Source organism: Pristiophorus japonicus, chromosome 10 (assembly GCF_044704955.1).
Source record: "Pristiophorus japonicus isolate sPriJap1 chromosome 10, sPriJap1.hap1, whole genome shotgun sequence".
NCBI classification, from domain to species: domain Eukaryota; kingdom Metazoa; phylum Chordata; class Chondrichthyes; family Pristiophoridae; genus Pristiophorus; species Pristiophorus japonicus.
In genome coordinates this window covers 155,037,142-155,053,875 of record NC_091986.1, presented here as the reverse complement: position 1 = coordinate 155,053,875, position 16,734 = coordinate 155,037,142, and the positions used below count along the sequence as shown (strand labels likewise).

Below are 16,734 nucleotides of genomic sequence, written 5' to 3'. Positions count from 1 at the left end.
ATTGTTTGTAAACAATAGGTATAATACTGATTGTTATTGTAATGAAGCCTGTAATTTCTCAGCCTGTCTTGATGACGATGCACATGCTGCAGACGAGAGATGGCAGAAGGTATATAGAAACATAGAAAATAGGTGCAGGAGTAGGCCATTCGGCCCTTCGAGCCTGCACCGCCATTCAATAAAATCATGCCCGATCATTCCCTCAGTACCCCTTTCCTGCTTTCTCTCCATACCCCTTGATCCCTTTAGCCGTAAGGGTCATATCTAACTCCCCCTTGAATATATCCAATGAACTGGCATCAACAACTCTCTACGGTAGGGAATTTCACAGGTTAACAACTCTCTGAGTGAAGAAATTTCTCCTCATCTCAGTCCTAAATGGCTTACCCCTTATCCTTAGACTGTGTCCCCTGGTTCTGGACTTCCCCAATATCGGGAACATTCTCCCAGGATCTAACCTGTCCAGTCCCGTCAGAATTTTATACGTTTCTATGAGAACCCCTCTCATCCTTCTAAACTCCAGTGAATAGAGGCCCAGTCGATCCAGTTTCTCCTCACATGTGAGTCCTGACATCCCGGGAATCAGTCTGGTGTACCTTCGCTGCACTCCCTCAATAGCAAGACCGTCCTTCCTCAGATTAGGAGACCAAAACTGAACACAATATTCCAGGTGAGGCCTCACCAAGGCCCTGTACAACTGCAGTAAGACCTCCCTGCTCTGATACTCAAATCCCCTAGCTATGAAGGCCAACATACCATTTGCTTTCTTCACCGCCTTCTGTACCTGCATGCCAACTTTCAATGACTGATGAACCATGACACCCAGGTCTCGTTGCACCTCCCCCCTTCCTAATCTGCCGCCATTCAGATAGTATTCTGCCTTCGTGTTTTTGCTGCCAAAGTGGATAACCTCACATTTATCCATATTATACTGCATCTGCCATGCATTTGCCCATTCACCTAACCTGTTCAAGTCACCCTGCAGCCTTTTAGCGTCCTCCTCACAGCTCACATGGTCACCCAGTTTAGTGTCATTTGCAAACTTGGAGATATTACACTCAATTCCTTCATCTAAATCAGTAATGTATACTGTAAAGAGCTGGGGTCCCAGCACTGAGCCCTGCGGCACTCCACTAGTCACTGCCTGCCATTCTGAAAAGGACCCGTTTATCCCGACTCTCTGCTTCCTGTCTGCCAACCAGTTCTAGAAACATAGAAACATAGAAACATAGAAAATAGGTGCAGGAGTAGGCCATTCGGCCCTTCTAGCCTGCACCGCCATTCAATGAGTTCATGGCTGAACATGCAACTTCAGTACCCCATTCCTGCTTTCTCACCATACCCCTTGATTCCCCTAGTAGTAAAGACTTCATCTAACTCCTTTTTGAATATATTTAGTGAATTGGCCTCAACAACTTTCTGTGGTAGAGAATTCCACAGGTTCACCACTCTCTGGGTGAAGAAATTCCTCCTCATCTCGGTCCTAAATGGCTTCCCCCTTATCCTTAGACTGTGTCCCCTGGTTCTGGACTTCCCCAACATTGGGAACATTCTTCCTGCATCTAACCTGTCTAACCCCGTCAGAATTTTAAACGTTTCTATGAGGACCCCTCTCATTCTTCTGAACTCCAGTGAATACAAGCCCAGTTGATCCAGTCTTTCTTGATAGGTCAGTCCCGCCATCCCGGGAATCAGTCTGGTGAACCTTCGCTGCACTCCCTCAATAGCAAGAATGTCCTTCCTCAGGTTAGGAGACCAAAACTGTACACAATACTCCAGGTGTGGCCTCATCAAGGCCCTGTACAATTGTAGCAACACCTCCCTGCCCTTGTACTCAAATCCCCTCGCTATGAAGGCCAACATGCCATTTGCTTTCTTAACCGCCTGCTGTACCTGCATGCCAACCTTCAATGACTGATGTACCATGACACCCAGGTCTCTTTGCACCTGCCCTTTTCCTAATCTGTCACCATTCAGATAATAGTCTGTCTCTCTGTTTTTACCACCAAAGTGGATAACCTCACATTTATCCACATTATACTTCATCTGCCATGCATTTGCCCACTCACCTAACCTATCCAAGTCGCTCTGCAGCCTCATAGAATCCTCCTTGCAGCTCACACTGCCACCCAACTTAGTGTCATCCGCAAATTTGGAGATACTATATTTAATCCCCTCGTTTAAATCATTAATGTACAGTGTAAACAGCTGGGGCCCCAGCACAGAACCTTGTGGTACCCCACTAGTCACTGCCTGCCATTCTGAAAAGTCCCCATTTACTCCTACTCTTTGCTTCCTGTCTGACAACCAGTTCTCAATCCATGTCAGCACACTACCCCCAATCCCATGTGCTTTAACTTTGCACATTAATCTCTTGTGTGGGACCTTGTCGAAAGCCTTCTGAAAGTCCAAATATACCACATCAACTGGTTCTCCCTTGTCCACTCTACTGGAAACATCCTCAAAAAATTCCAGAAGATTTGTCAAGCATGATTTCCCTTTCACAAATCCATGCTGACTTGGACCTATCATATTACCTCTTTCCAAATGCACTGCGATGACATCCTTAATAATTGATTCCATCATTTTACCCACTACCGATGTCAGGCTGACCGGTCTGTAATTCCCTGTTTTCTCTCTCCCTCCTTTTTTAAAAAGTGGGGTTACATTGGCTACCCTCCACTCCATAGGAACTGATCCAGAGTCAATGGAATGTTGGAAAATGACTGTCAATGCATCCACTATTTCCAAGGCCACCTCCTTAAGTACTCTGGGATGCAGTCCATCAGGCCCTGGGGATTTATCGGCCTTCAATCCCATCAATTTCCCCAACACAATTTCCCGACTAATAAGGATTTCCCTCAGTTCCTCCTCCTTACTAGACCCTCCGACCCCTTTTATATCTATCTATGTCAGTACATTACCCCCAATGCCATGTGCTTTGATTTTGCAATCAATCTCGTGTGTGAGACCTTGTCAAAAGCCTTTTGAAAGTACAAATACACCACATCCACTGGTTCTCCCTTGTCCACTCTACTAGTTACTAACCTCAAAAAATTCCAGAAGATTTGTCTAGCGTGATTTCCCTTTCATAAATCCATGCCTACTTGGACCGATCCTGTCACTGCTTTCCAAATGCGATGCTATTTCATCTTTGATAATTGATTCCAACATTTTCCCCACTACTGATGTCAGGCTAACCAGTCTATAATTACCAGTTTTGTCTCTCCCTCCTTTTTTAAACAGTGTTGTTACATTAGCTACCCTCCAGTCCATAGGAACTGATCCAGAGTCGATGGACTGTTGGAAAACGATCACCAATGCATCCACTATTTCTATGGCCACTTCCGTGAGTACTCTGGGATGCAGACTATCAGGCCCTGGGGATTTATCGGCCTTCAATCTCATCAATTTCCCTTACATAATTTCCTGCTTTATTTTATAAGGATATCCTTCAGTTCCTCCTGCTCACTAGACCCTCGGTCCTCTAGTATTTCCGAAAGGCTATTTGAGTCTTCCTTCGTGAAAACAAAACCAAACTATTTGTTTTACTGGTCCGCCACTTCTTTGTTCCCCATTATAAATTCACCTGAATCTGATTGCAAGGGATCTACGTTTGTTTTCACTAATCTTTTTCTCTTCACATATCTATAGAAGCTTTTGCAGTCAGTTTTTATGTTCCCAGCAAGCTTCCTCTGATACTCTATTTTCCCCCTTCTAATTAAACCCTTTGTCCTCCTCTGCTGTATTACAAAATTCTCCCAGTCCTCAGGTTTGCTGCTTTTTCTGGCCAATTTATATGCCTCTTCCTTGGATTTAACACTATCCTTAATTTCCCTTGTTAGCCACAGTTGAGCCACTTTCCCCGTTTTATTTTTACTCCAGACAGGGATGTACAATTATTAAAGTTCACCATGTGACCTTTAAATGTTTGCCATTGCCTATCCACCGTCCACCCTTTAAGTATCACTCGTCAGTCTATTCTAGCCAATTCACGCCTCACATCATCGAAGTTACCTTTCCCCAAGTTCAGGACCCTAGTCTCTGAATTAACTGCGTCACTCTCCATCTTAATAAAGAATTCTACCATATTATGGTCACTCTTCCCCAAGGGGCCTCGCACAGCAAGATTGTTAATTAGTCCTTTCTCATTACACATCACCCAGTCTAGGATGGTCAGCCCTCTAGTTGGTTCCTCGACATATTGGTCTAGAAAACCATCCCTAATACACTCCAGGAAATCCTCCTTCGCCGCATTGCTACCAGTTTGGTTAGCCCAGTCAATATGTAGATTAAAGTCGCCCATGATTACTGCTGTACCTTTATTGCACGCATCCCTAATTTCTTGTTTGATGCTGTCCCCATCCTCATTCCTACTGTTTGGTGGTCTGTACACAACTCCCACTAGCATTTTCTGCCCTTTGGTATTCCGTAGCTCCACCCATACATTTCCAAGCTAATGTCCTTCCTTACTATTGCGTTAATTTCCTCTTTAACCAGTCACCCCACCTCCTTTTCCTTTCTGTCTATCCTTCCTAAATGTTGAATGCCCCTGGATGTTGAGTTCCCAGCCTTGGTTACCATGGAGCCATGTCTCGGTGATGCCAATTACATCATATCCGTTAACTGCTATCTGCGCAGTTAATTCGTCCACCTTATTCCGAATACTCCTTGCATTGAGGCATAGAGTCTTCAGGCTTGTCTTTTTAATACCCTTTGCCACTTTAGGATTTTGCTGTAATGTGGCCCTTTTTGCTTTTTGCCTTAGGTTTCTCTGCTCTCCACTTTTACCTTTCTTCTTTCTATCTTTTGCTTCTGTCCCCATTCTACTTCCCCCTGTCTCCCTGCATAGGTTCCCATCCCCCTACCATATTAGTTTAACCCCTCCCCAACAGCACGAGCAAACACTCCCCCTAGGACATTGGTTCTGGTCCTGCCCAGGTGCAGACCCTCTGGTTTGTATTGGTCCCACCTCCCCCAGAACCGGTTCCAATGTCCCAGGAATTTGAATCCCTCCCTTCTGCACCACTCCTCAAGTCACGTATTCATCTGAGCTATCCTGTGATTCCTACTCTGACTAGCATGTGGCACTGGTAGCAATCCTGATTACTACTTTTGAGGTCCTACTTTTTAATTTAGCTCCTAGCTCCCTAAATTCGTCTTGTAAGACCTCATCCCGTTTTTACCTACATCATTGGTACCTATATGCACCACAACAACTGGCTATTTACCCTCCCCCTTCAAAATGTCCTGCACCCGCTCCGAGACATCCTAGACCCTTGCAACAGGGAGGCAACATACCATCCTGGAGTTTCGGTTGCGGCCACAGAAACGTCTATCTATTCCCCTTACAATAGAATCCCCTATCACTGTGGCTCTCCCACTCTTTTTCCTGTCCTTCTGTGCAGCAGAGCCACCCACAGTGCCATGGACTTGGCTGCTGCTGCCCTCCCCTGATGAGTCACCCCCTCAACAGTACCCAAAGCCGTGCATCTGTTTTGCAGGGGTTGACTGCAGGGGACCCCTGCACTACCTTCTTTCCTGTTGGTCACCCATCCCCTATCTGGCTGTGTAACCTTTACCTGTGGTAAGACCAACTCACTAAACGTGCTATTCACGTCATTATCAGGATCGTGGATGCTCCAGAGTGAATCCACCCGTAGCTCCAGTGCCGCAATGTGTTCTGTCAGGAGCTGCAGCTGGATACACTTCCCGCATATGTAGTCATCAGGGACACTGGAAGCGTCCCTGACTTCCCACATAGTACAGGAGGAGCATAACACGTGTCTGTCTGAGCTCTCCTGCCATGACTTAACCCGTAGATTAACTTAATTTGGCAATAATAATACTGAAGGTTACTTACTGATAAAGAAAAGAAAAAGAAAAAACTACTCACCAATCACCAGCCGATCAATTACCCCCTTGGCTGTGACGTCACCTTTCGATTTCTTTGAAGAGCATTATGTGCCTAATCGAAGTGGTGGCAGACTGAGGAAGAGGAGGACGAGGAGGTGTACGATGACCTCGGGGCAGACAATCAGGCTGATGATGAAATCATGCCCCCGCCCCCCTGTAGACCACAGGAAAGGGCCCATTGTGGCTATATAGCTGCAAGACTCTTACGTCAGCAGCTCATAAATGAGCGCTTTGCTTGAAATAACGTTGGTGGTATTTACAAAGCTGCAAGACTGCTGTGTCTCCAGCTCATACATGAATGATTAGCATTACCTTGGTGACAGTTAAAGTTAAAGTTGATTCAAGTCACGTTTAATTGTCCCCTTTCATGTTAAGGAATCACCAGTGTTTAATGTTACAGCTATCTGAGAAAATGCGCAACAATGTTATGTTAAATTAAAAACATTTTAATGATAACATTTGTATTAATTCATGCTTATAACTCTGAAAAACATCCCACCCATCCCCCACCCCATAACAAATTTATAACATTTATAACATTTATTACATTTTTAACATTTTCAATAACACTAATAACACAACTAATACAAATGCAGATACAACAAGGTACCCCCCTCTTCCCTTCCCCCAAACCTCCCAAAATTGATTAACTAGCAACAAAAGCAAGAACAATACTGTCACAACTCCAACTCCTGCGGCCATGCACCTCACTTTCCTTTCCCCCCGCATCTTCTCCCCACCTCTACCACTTTCCCTCCCGACTCCAAGCCGCCTTGCCGCAGTGCTCCTCAGGCGCTGCTTCATTGGGGGGGATGACGGCAGATCTGCTGGTTGGCCGGATGCTGGAGAGGACGTTCCCGAGGAGGGAACGTCCTCCAAGCCAGAAGCAAGAGCTTCCTCCTGGCTCTCGTATCGTTGGCAATGTGGGTGCGGCACCTTGGGGTTCAGTGCCGCATTTCGGGAACACTGGTAGCCTTCTGGCACTAGTGTTCCAGGCTATCACCTCCAAGGCCATCCGTGGCACGATCTCCGTCATGGTCGTGGCCAGTTGTTGGGATATGCCCCCCATTGTCTGGAGGATGTGCTGACTTAGGTCAACATTCCTCCTGAACAAATATACCATGTCCCCGCTGAGATCTGCCAATTGTGGAGCAGTCCTGCTGCGTCGAACCAACCTCCGCGGGGTCGGTGTCGGCATGGAGACACTTGGGGTACCCTGCAGCAAAGTGCTTGGGCCCGCTACCTCCACGGTGGAAGAGGACATGGCCGCAGGAGCACTAAATGTAATCGGTATGCTTGATATGGAGCTTGTTGCTGTAGGCTACTCCAACTCCTCACTGTCCTCAGTGAAGAAGACAACCTGCAGCTCAACGGGCGATATTCGGGGCTCACCACGAAGTACGATCCACTGCAGACGCCAATGCAGGATTATCACCTCGCCTCGGTGCTGTTGCCAGTGACTGCGCTCTTGGCTGAGCTACAAAATATAAATGAGGTAATTAGAGGAGGAGGGGGTGCTAGGGTCACAGGGTGATTCAAATTCTACACACAGCATATGCACGATAACAGCACTACCGTTATCAAAATAATCACAGACATCACATTTAATGAACATAACCAAACTCTGCATTACAAAGATTTTCATGAGCCCATCATTAATTACATAACACTTACATCAATCATGTATCATATACGGATATGAGGGGGGGAATCTATTGACTTTACATCACGCAATGGTGTATATTTTATTCACGTGGCATAACATCTGGCTCTGCTGCTGCACGCATGGCCAACCGGATGTGGATCCCCACTAGTGCCAGCACCCGCTCTCAATGTCGGTCAGCTCAAATATCACTGGTGGGCCGCCACCTGTGCGCCACTGCTCAGCCCTATTCTTCGAAAGCTTCTTCCGCAAAAGGTAACAACAGCACAACATGGCATAAGATCATTGCGTAAGATCATTGCTAAGTACTGTCACAGATACTGATACAACACATAACCGACAGATGTTATAATTATTGTTATCATTATTAACCTAAAGGCGTACACCGTAAACGTAGGATTTGAGTAAAACATTACCGGTCAAACTGCAATACATCAGATCTGAATTTATTTATTCATTACACTTACAATTCCAATTATATAAATATATAAGTAAATGTAAATAAATGTAATACTCTGCCAAAGTCAACAAGGTCGTTCCAGCGCTTGTCGCACTGGTTGCCCTCACGCACCTTGTGCGTCACTGACGAGACCACCTCAGCGATTTCGGCCCAAATCTTCTGATACACCTTCAGGGTGAGCTTCCCATGCCCACCCTGGGTCAATTGACCCCAACGTGACTCCACCTCCTGCAGGAGGGCAGCATTTGCCTCATTCGAGAATCTCCTCGCTCTTTTTCGTCCTCCCATCTCCAATTCCTCTCCAACCTCACTGCTCTCACCAACCTCATCCACCTCCACATCGTGCTCTCTCACCTCCTCTATGTCTTTCATTTTATTTATTTTTTTACAGATATTTCTATCTCACCAAACTAAATAGTGATATATTTTATGAGTAGTCCTCATAAAAATCGTTCCAAGCTCCCACAATAACCAAACAAACCACAAACACCTACACACCAAACCCACACAAGCTTTTTCTTCCTCTCTGCTCTCTCTCTCTCTCCTCTTCTGCGCATGTATTGATGACTCCTGACCTTCTAAAACGCGGGAAAAGTCCGTTGCTATGGCGTTGCTATGGACGTCGACATTTTATGACAGAAGAAAAAAATACCGCTAACACCCATTTCACATCGCTCCCGCCAACGCCCATTTTATAAAGTAGAAACTAGGGGGTTTGAAAATGGTCGATAATCCGGCGATTTCAAAACCCATAATAAACGCCAACGCTGGAAATAACGCCCATTTTTGGGCGATCTGCACAATAATGGAAAGTCTAACCCATGGTCTCCAACAGGCTCTACCCTTTCTTTAGCTATCCTCTTGCTCTTAATATATTTATAAAACATATTTGAGTTTTTTCCTTGGTTTTACTTGCCCAGAATTTTTCATGCTCTCTCTTTGCTTTTCTAATAACCTTTTTATTTTCACCCCTGGACTTTCTATACTCCTCTAGAGATTCTGCAATATTTAGCCCTCAGTATCTGTCATAAACTTCCCTTTTTTTCTTTATCCTGCCCTGTATGTCCCTCGACATCCAGGGGGCTCTAGATTTGTTAATGGAGAGGTGGGACCAATACAAACCGGACGGTCTGCACCTCGGCAGGACCGGAACCAATGTCCGAGGGGGAGTGTTTGCTAGTGCTGTTGGGGAGGGGTTAAACTAATATGGCAGGGGGATGGGAACCTATGCAAGGAGACAGAGGGAAGTAGAATGGGGGCAGAAACAAAAGATCAAAAGAAGAAAAGTAAAAGTGGAGGGCAGAAAAACCCAAGACAAAAAGCAAAAAGGACCACATTACAGCAAAATCCTAAAGGGGCAAAGGGTGTTAAAAAGACAAGCCTGAAGGCTCTGTGCCTCAATGCAAGGAGTATTCGGAATAAGTGGACGAATTAACTGTGCAGATAGCAGTTAATGGATATGATGTAATTGGCATCACGGAGACATGGCTCCAGGGTGACCAAGGCTGGGAATACAACGTCCAGGGGTATTCAACGTTTAGGAAGGATAGACAGAAAGGAAAAGGAGGTGGGGTGGCTCTGGTTAAAGAGGAAATTTTCTATGTTTCTATGTTTCTATGTTTCTAATTAATGTAATAGTAAGGAAGGACATTAGCTTGGATGATGTGGAATCTGTATGGGTGGAGCTACGGAATACCAAAGGACAGAAAACGCTAGTGGGAGTTGTGTACAGACCACCAAGCAGTAGTAATGAGGATGGGGACAGCATCAAACAAGAAATTAGGGATGCGTACAATAAAGGTACAACAGTTATCATGGGCTACTTCAATCTACATATTGACTGGGCTAACCAAATTGGTAGCAATGCAGTGGAGGAGGATTTCCTGGAGTGTATCAGGGATGGTTTCCTCGACCAATATGTCGAGGAACTAACTAGAGGGCTAACCATCCTAGACTGGGTGATGTGTAATGAGAAAGGACCAATTAACAATCTTGTTGTGCGAGGCTCCTTGGGGAAGAGTGACCATAATATGGTAGAAATCTTTATTAAGATGGAGAGTGACACAGTTAATTCAGACACTAGGGTCCTGAACTTGGGGAAAGGTAACTTCGATGGTATGAGACATGAATTGGCTAGGATAGACTTAAAGGGTTGACGATGGATAGGCAATGGCAAACATTTAAAGAATCACATGGATGAACTTCAACAATTGTACATCCCTGTCTGGAGTAAAAATAAAACGGGGAAGGTGGCTTAACCGTGGCTAACAAGGGAAATTAAGGATAATGTTAAATCCAAGGAAGAGGGATATAAATTGGCCAGAAAAAGCAGCAAACCTGAGGACTGGGAGAATTTTGTAATACAGCAGAGGAGGACAAAGGGTTTAATTAGGAGGGGGAAAATAGAGTATCAGAGGAAGCTTGATGGGAACATAAAAACTGACTGCAAAAGCTTCTATAGATATGTGAAGAGAAAAGGATTAGTCAAGACAAATGTAGGTCCTTTGCAGTCAGATTCAGGTGAATTTATAATGGGGAACAAAGAAATGGCGGACCAGTTGAACAAATACTTTGGTTCTGTCTTCACGAAAGAAGACACAAATAACCTTCTGGAAATACTAGGGGACCGAGGGTCTAGTGAGAAGGAGGAACTGAAGGATATCCTTATAAAGCGGGAAATTGTGTTAGGGAAATTGATGGGATTGAAGGCCGATAAATCCCCAGGATCTGATAGTCTGCATCCCAGAATATTTATGGAAGGGGCCATAGATATAGTGGATGCATTGGTGATTATTTTCCAACAGTCTATCGACTGTGGATCAGTTCCTATAGACTGGAGGGTAGCTAATGTAACACCACTGTTTAAAAAAGGAGGGAGAGAGAGAACGGGTAACTATAGACCGGTTAGCCTGACATGAGTGGTGGGGAAAATGTTGGACTCAATTATTAAAGATGAAATAGCAGCACATTTGGAAAGCAGTGACAGGATTGGACCAAGTCAGCATGGATTTATGAAAGGGAACTCATACTTGACAAATCTTCTTGAATTTTTTGAGGATGTGCCGAGTAGAGTGGACAAGGAAGAACCAGTGGATGTGGTGTATTTGGACTTTCAAAAGGCTTTTGACAAGGACCCACACAAGAGATTGGTGTGCAAAATCAAAGCACATGGCATTGGGGGTAATGTACTGACGTGGATAGAGAACTGGTTGGCAGACAGGAAGCAGAGAGTCAGGATAAACGGGTCCTTTTCAGACTGGCAGGCAGTGACTAGTGGAGTGCCGCAGGGCTCAGTGCTGGGACTCCAGCTCTTTACAATATATATTAATGATTTAGATGATGGAATTGAGTGTAATATCTCCAAGTTTGCAGATGACACTAAGCTGGGTGGTAGTGTGAGCTGTGAGGAGGACACTAAAAGGCTGCAGGGTGACTTGGACAGGTTAGGTGAGTGGGCAAATGCATGGCAGATGCAGTATAATGTGGATAAATGTGAGCTTATCCACTTTGGGGTCAAAAACACAAAGGCAGAATATTATCTGAATGGTGGCAGATTAGGAAAGGGGGAGGTGCAACGAGACCTGGGTGTCATGGTACATCAGTTATTGAAAGTTGGCATGCAGGTACAGCAGGCGGTGAAGAAGGCAAATGGTATGTTGGCCTTCATAGCGAGGGGATTTGAGTATAGGAGCAGGGAGGTCTTATAGCAGTTGTACAGGATCTTGGTGAGGCCTCACCTGGAATATTGTGTTCAGTTTTGGTCTCCTAATCTGAGAAAGGATGTTCTTGCTATTGAGGGAGTGCAGCGAAGGTTCACCAGACTGATTCCCGGGATGGCGGGACTGACATATGAGGAGAGATTGTATCAACTGGGCCTTCATACAGTGGAGTTTAGAAGGATGAGAGGGGATCTCATAGAAAGATTCTGACGGGACTGGACAGGTTAGATGCTGGAAGAATGTTCCCGATGATGGGGAAGTCCAGAACCAGGGGCACAGTCTTAGGATAAGGGGTAGGCCATTTAGGATTGAGATGAGGAAAAACTTCTTCACTCAGAGAGTTGTTAACCTGTGGAATTCCCTACCGCAGAGAGTTGTTGATGCTAGTTGAATGGATATATTCAAGAAGGAGTTAGATATGGCTCTTACGGCTAAAGGGATCAAGGGGTATGGAGATAAAGCAGGAAAGGGGTACTGAGGTGAATGATCAGCCATGATCTTATTGGATGGTGGTGCAGGCTTGAAGGGCTGAATGGCCTACTCCTGCAACTGTTTAATATGTTTCTATGTTTCTGTACAATTTTAAAGGGAGTGCAGGATCAGAGAGACCTGAGAGTTTATGTGCACAAATCTTTGAAGGTGGCAGGACAAGTTGATAAGGTTGTTAAAAATGCATGCAGGATCTTTGGCTATATAAATAGAGGGCTACTCAAAAGCAAGGAAGTTATGCTAAACCTTTAGAAATGACTAGTTAGGCCTCAGCTGGAGTATTGTGTCCAATTCTGGGCACCGCATTTTAGGAAGGATGTCAAGGCCGTAGAGAGGGTGCAGAGGAAATTTAGTAGAATGATACCAGGGCTGAAGGACTTGTTTCTTGGCACGACTTGAGAAGTTGGATTGTTCTCATTAGAGCAGAGAAAGTTAAGGGAAGATTTAACAGAAAGGTTCAAAATTATGAAGGGTTTTGATAGTGAATAAGAATAACCTGTTTCCACTGGCAGAAGGATAGATAACCAGAGGGACACATATCTAAGGTAATTGGCAAAAGAACTACAGGGGTGATGAGAACTCTTTTACGCAGCGAGTTACTATGATCTGGAATGCACTGCCTGAAAGGGTGGTGAAAACAGATTCAATACTAACTTTCAAAAGGTAATTGGATATATATTTAAAAAGAAAAAAATGCAGGGCTATGGGGAAAGAGCAGGAGTGGGACTAATTGGATAACTCTTTCAAAGAGCCGGCACAGACACGATGGGCCGAAAGGCCTCCTTCTGTTCTGTATGGTTCTATAAATTATCATGGTCTTGTTTACCCTGAATGCTGATGCACATAGCGTATTCTCATTCCACAAGTTCGGTTATTTTTAAAATGTAGGTGTTGGTGCAAGTGCATAGCAGGGCGCCGGTAGTGTACGCGTGGGGTCCAGGGTAGCCTGTAAACAACTGCCATTGCCACTACAGCACAGAGAACCATTTAAAATAGCGTCACTGATTTTTCGCTGGGGACTGGGTCTGGAGCCCCGCCTCCTCTTGGTGTGCCAGCGCAGCTCCGCGCGAGCGCGGCCACGTGACCTGAATGGAATGAAAACAATGCGGAGCGCGGCTGTCAATCAGGTGCGCTCCGAACTCCGGCCCACATTCTGAGGAGGGAGCAGTGAGGAGAAAATAGACTCCGATCCGATCCAGGCCCTAAACCCTGATACAGGCTGCCTGTATTCGACAAGCACTGAAAAGAATAACTTAAAAAAGGTAACCCAATAGCGGGGCCGGGAAAACCAATTCAACTAAATTTCAAAGGAAGGATAAACTTAAAAAACTGACCACTTCTTTCAACAGTTAAGTTGTATTACTGTATTTATATCATATATATCATATGTATTCATTATATATATATTATATGTATACACACACATATATATTTATATTATATAGAATTTATTGGCCTACATGCTATAAATAATTATGTTACAATTGAATACTGAAACTAATCTGTGACACGACCCACTGTGATTAGCTTTCCCCAGTATTATACTGTGAGGCCTGTTAATAATATGAGTTATTGTTGAAGATTGGCCAGGTCTATACGATTTTACATTGGCTTTTAATGGTGATGTCAGTAAATGAGAAATGTTTTAATTCCCATTGCACCATATGCTGCAACTGGCAGATTGAAATGTATTTTCTCTCTGCTGTGGAATGCGGTTGCTCGGTACGAGGTACGTTCCATTGGCTCTGATCTGCATAACTTAGCGCAAAAAAGAGAAACTCCAGCGGCTCCAAACTGCCATCATTTACTCCATTAATTCGGGGACAGTTTTCGACAGACGTTTGTGTTTTAAGGTACAATTAACGCGAGAAGGAGTTTTCTCCGATGGCAGTGGTAATGTATTATTTAAATTCCTGCTTGTGCTGTCACATAATAAAACGTTTGACTGTAGTCTCAACGACATAATGCGGAGAAAACATCTTTCACAAACTTCTCCGGCCCTGATCAATTCGATGATAGATCACATTTTAGGAGTTCGGATGTCGCCTTTCTTAAAAAAAACATGATAACGATTTCAGAACATTTTTGAGGCCAGCCGAAAGACTGGACGATGACAGCTTGGGGTAACCGACGATGTCTGCTGAATCAGGGCCGCAAAATAGTCAGCTATGAAACTTGCATGCTTTCGGAAGTCTGTCATCGGTAATTCTGGATGTGGAGTTAGGTATATAACACAAAGCTTAATGAGCTTTATGCTCATTTTCGGACTCTATTTTTTATAAACTGTGCATTTCCGATTGAAGTCTTTTAATTCCAGCTACCATATTTCTGGTATTGATTTAAGAAACTGTAACCAAAAGGTGCGGATTAATATTGCAACAGAGTCAAATATTGTTGGAAAAGGTGCTTTGAAATGATCGATTCTTGTTTGACGCTCTATTATTTTGTTTTTAACTTGATGCATCATAAATACCACAGTTAATGCTGATGTTAGTACTGTATTTGATACGTATTGTAAAGACGGTCAAAACGTTTAATGTGTATTGTATAATGTTTTCCGTCACAACAATCTGCAAACATTCAAATCATTCAAAATAGTCTTATTTTATTGTATATCTCCGCTAGCCGATGTTTTAGTTTACATTTTAAAAACAAACCCGTGACTTTTCCCTGTGTATATGCCCAACATAATGCAACATTTTACTGAATGCCATTATGATTGGTGTGTCTTCCTGTTGTCTTGAAAAATCACAAAGCAACATTGTTGATTGCGATCACTTTGTACCTGGGAAAACTCCCTTACTATTTTTTGTCCAAATTAACTATCTTGGGGATTTCAACTTCAAGATAATTCCTTCTGTATGTTTCTATGTTTTCCCTGAACATTGGTGGGCATTTCTGAGATGTTTACAACAGGAAACATATACATATATACACCGTGGTATTATGCAATATTAAACTAACTACAATTATTTGATGTACAATCTTTGTATAGTCGATATTATAAATTATTTTAAATTATTTTAAAATTTTATGGATAGTTAATGATTGGTCATTCTGATAAATTTGTTCTGTTATAAAAAGTAGTAGTTTTATTTAGTGCGATTGAGCGCATCACAGATACATACACTCGGATAAGATTGTGGTGGACATGTTTGCAGGTTGCTGTGACCGAAAACAAAAATTATCGAAAACATATATGAAAGTTTTGATGGTCATTATATGTATTGAATGTGGTACTAACATCAGCATAAGAATATAAGAAATAGGAGCAGGAGTAGGCCATACGGCCCCTCGAGCCTGCTCTGCCATTTAATACGATCATGGCTGATCTGATCATGGACTCAGGTCCACTTCGCTGCCCACTCCCCATTACCCCTTATTCTCTTAATGGTTAAGAAACTGTCTATCTCGGTCTTAAATTTATTCACTGTCCCAGCTTCCACATCTCTCTGAGGCAGCGAATTCCACAGATTTACAACCCTCTGATAGAAGAAATTTCTCCTCATATCAGTATTAAATGGGCGGCCCCTTATTCTAAGATTATGCCCTCTAGTTCTAGTCTCCCCCATCAGTGGAAACATCCTCTCTGCATCCACCTTGTCAAGCCCTCTCATAATCTTATATGTTTCGATAAGATCACCTCTCATTCTTCTGAATTCCAATGAGTAGAGGCCCAACCTACTCAATCTTTCCTCATAAATCACCCCCCTCATCTTTGGAATCAACCTCGTGAACCTTGTCTGAACTGCCTCCAAAGCAAGTATATCCTTTCGTAAATATGGAAACCAATACTGCACGCAGTATTCCAGGTGCGGCCTCACCAATACCCTGTATAACTGTTGTAAGACTTCCCTGCTTTTATACTCCATCCCCTTTGCAATAAAGGCCAAGATTCTATTGGCCTTCCTGATCACTTGCTGTACCTGCATACTAGCGTAGATGCTGGTATTTGCTCTATTAAAATGTCAGCTGACATGGTTTTCATCATTCTTTGTATCTAATATATTTAAAAATTGTTTACATTGGTTTAAAAAATGTGTTTGCTTTAATAATGTAATAGCTGATACTTATAGATTTCATTAGATTTATAGAATCATAGAATGGTTACAGCACAGAAGGAGACCATTTGGTCCATTGAGCCCATGCCGTCTCTCTGCAAGAGTACTTCAGCTAGTCCCACTTCTCTGCCTTTTCCTTCAGGTACTTATCCAATTCCCCTTTGAAAGCCACGATTGAGTCTGCCTCCACCACCCTTTCAGGCAGTGCATTCCAGATCCTAACCACTCACTGTGTAAAAAAGTTTTTCCTCATGTTGATTTTGCTTCTTTTGTCAATCACTTTAAATCTGTGTGCTCTGGTTCTTGACCCTTCCACCAATGGGAACAGTTTCTCTCTATCTACTCTGTCTAGACCCCTCATGATTTTGAACATCTCTATCAAATCTCCTCTCAATCTTCTCTGCTCTAAGGGAAACAACCCCAGCT

The 16,734-nt window shown here is 43.7% G+C and overlaps 1 protein-coding gene across 4 annotated transcripts in view; it reads left to right on the top strand.

Moving 5' to 3' along the window:
* The first annotated feature begins 13,481 nt into the window (after nucleotides 1-13,481).
* lats2 (large tumor suppressor kinase 2) overlaps nucleotides 13,482-16,734 on the top strand; it is a 135,654-nt gene continuing 132,401 nt past the window's right edge. The window contains exon 1 of one of the 4 annotated variants that reach the window (XM_070892200.1): nucleotides 13,482-13,509. The gene's annotated coding sequence lies outside the window, so the exon portion shown is untranslated. Of the gene's footprint in view, nucleotides 13,510-14,024; nucleotides 14,141-14,268; nucleotides 14,467-16,734 lie in introns of those variants that run through there. The other 3 variants (XM_070892199.1, XM_070892197.1, XM_070892198.1) reach the window with 3 other exon arrangements.